The sequence below is a fragment of the Mirounga angustirostris genome, unplaced genomic scaffold (genome assembly GCF_029215605.1).
Source record: "Mirounga angustirostris isolate CCGP_5_RB_7025 unplaced genomic scaffold, mMirAng1.0.hap1 SCAF_4, whole genome shotgun sequence".
Classification (NCBI taxonomy): Eukaryota; Metazoa; Chordata; class Mammalia; order Carnivora; family Phocidae; genus Mirounga; species Mirounga angustirostris.
Window position 1 is genome coordinate 84,130,030 of NW_026991712.1, and position 2,289 is coordinate 84,132,318.

General features: G+C 63.4%; 1 non-coding gene across 1 annotated transcript; it reads left to right on the forward strand.

Moving 5' to 3' along the window:
• The first annotated feature begins 1,387 nt into the window (after positions 1–1,387).
• Positions 1,388–1,459, forward strand: TRNAQ-CUG (transfer RNA glutamine (anticodon CUG)). The gene has a single exon. It is a non-coding gene; the product is annotated as a tRNA-Gln (tRNA).
• Positions 1,460–2,289: the final 830 nt, after the last annotated feature.

Below are 2,289 nucleotides of genomic sequence, written 5' to 3' on the forward strand. Positions count from 1 at the left end.
AATGCTGTCACCTACTTACACCTGATCACACCCCCGCAGGTCCTGGGTGGCAAGCCTTGCTCATGGGGTGGGGTATAGGGGCCGTGACAGCTTCCGTTCGAATCCGATTCATAATAGGGAGAGGACTCTCTGTCCTGGATTGAAGCCGGCAAGGCCGTCTGATTTTACTCTTCGGACCGGGAGCTCTCCCTGGGGCGAGGCTGCGTTGGACGCACCTAAAAAGGACGAGGAAGTGTGGCGAGGCGCTGAGACTCAGCCCCAAATCCTCGCATAGGGACTCGGCAGCGCCCCTAAGAAGGAGGCCCAGAGGGCGCGGCTCCCAGGCTCCCGAGCTCCCGACAGCGCCCGGGGGACAGGCGGGACAATTTCTTCGTAAGCGCCTGGGTTCGAGTGGACCTTCGTCTAACTGGGAAGTTGGATTGGTTTTCTTAGGACACGACCTTGCAGCATCCTAGGTGATGCGGACGCCAAGACGCCGTCCCTGAGGGGACCACAAGGAGGCGCCGTGGTCCTTCCACTTCAAAACGCCTTGCAAAGGACGAGGTAGCCCGCGGGTCTCAATTCCGAGGGCCTTTGCGGGTCAGATTTAGCTTGCGGAACGCGACGTAACCTGTTGTGGTCGCCCCAGGGACCGAGTCGCCTTAGAGCAGCCCGTCCTGCCCAGACCTTGGGGACTGGCTATGGACCCTCAGCCATTCCGCTGGGGCCACCTCACTCCGCCTCCTCAGCATGGACCCCCAAAGTGTCCTGACCAGAGAGAAACGTCTTCCGATGATCGTCCTCTCGGACTGGGTAGCCCTTTCCTCCGCTGGCCTGGAGAGCGGTGGTTTGAAAAACCGGGAGCGAGGAGAAGGAAAAGCAGCAGTAGCCACGAAGGAAGGAAAGGAAGAGATTCAGGGAGCTAGAGAAAATGGGGGGTGAGGAAGACAGCAAGAAAGACGGGAAGGAAATAGGATCCGGGAATGGAATGGGGGAGGGGTGTGGAATCCCGGCAAGTCCCAAGTCCCGTTCTGAGGATCACCGGAGCTCCCAGGGACAGGTGCGAAGGGAAGGCAAGGAACACTTGTTTGGGCTTGGTTGGTTGGTTCTGGCAGGAATTCTACCGCGGGGCAGGAAACTAGTCATCCAGGCGGAGCAGGTACACCTGGGGGAGGCCTAAAAAGCCCGTCCCTGTGGCTAACCCGCAAAGGGACTTGATCTCGTTCCCCGACACGCGAGCCCAGCGAGCGGCAGGGAGAACGTGAGGCCCGGCGACTCCCGGCGGGTGGAGGAGCCGAGCTCCAACCCCTGAGGCGAGAAGACCCCGGCGGGAGGCGCGTCCCGGGCACGTCCGGCGGATGAGGGCGGGGTGTGCGCACCTCTGAGAGTCAGGGCTCCTGCCCCGGGTGGTCCCATGGTGTAATGGTGAGCACTCTGGACTCTGAATCCAGCGATCCGAGTTCAAGTGTCGGTGGAACCTTCCCCTGGGGGCCAAGCCACAGCCACCTCTTACTCTCCTTTCCAATACCCAGCGAGTGGCACGTGCCTTCCCGCTCCCGCTGGTCCCCGTCCCGGGGAGGGAAACTCCGGGGGCGTCGCGCGCCCCTCCCGCGCCCCGGTGGGCGCCTCGCAGCCGCGTCCCCCGCGCTCCGCCGCCGCCGCCTCGTCAGGACCCGGGGAAGGAGAAGCCCGCGTCTCAGAGTGGCGGCCCCCCTCCCCGGCCCCGACACTGCGGCCACAGCCGGGGCACCGGGCCAGTGCCGCCGCTCGTCGGGGTCCCCGTCGGGCCTCGGGGTGAGAGGCGGCGGCTGCGGCCACTACATCCTGCACCGCGAGGGGCGTCCCGTCAGCCTGCACGGGTAGAAAACGCTGTCAATGCGAAACAGCGTTTCGTACCTCCGTCGTGCGGCGGCGAGACTGACGTTTCGGGTCCTGGGTCCAAGCACAAGGTTGGGTGCCTTTCATTTCATTTTCCTCGGATCCTTTCCCGCCAGCTGTCAGAAGAATCCCGAGTCTCTGTTCAGGCCAGTAGGGGTCGCAGTTGTCCTAAACTTTGTACTTGAGTGTGGGGCGTCTCGGGAAACCCTAAACCGCGGGAAAGAGAGATTCTGGCTGGGGATTCTCTGGGCCTCAACTGCGGCCGCCCTCGGGGCTCCTCCCGGGGCGAAGGTGACACGAGCCAGGGCAGCTCCGAGTCCTGAACAGCGCCCCCACCCCCACCCCTTCCCGGCGAAGCCGCCTTAGGACCGGACATGATGGAAACACGCTCGGGAGAAAAATCTGGTCACAAGTTCTGAAGGACCGCATAGC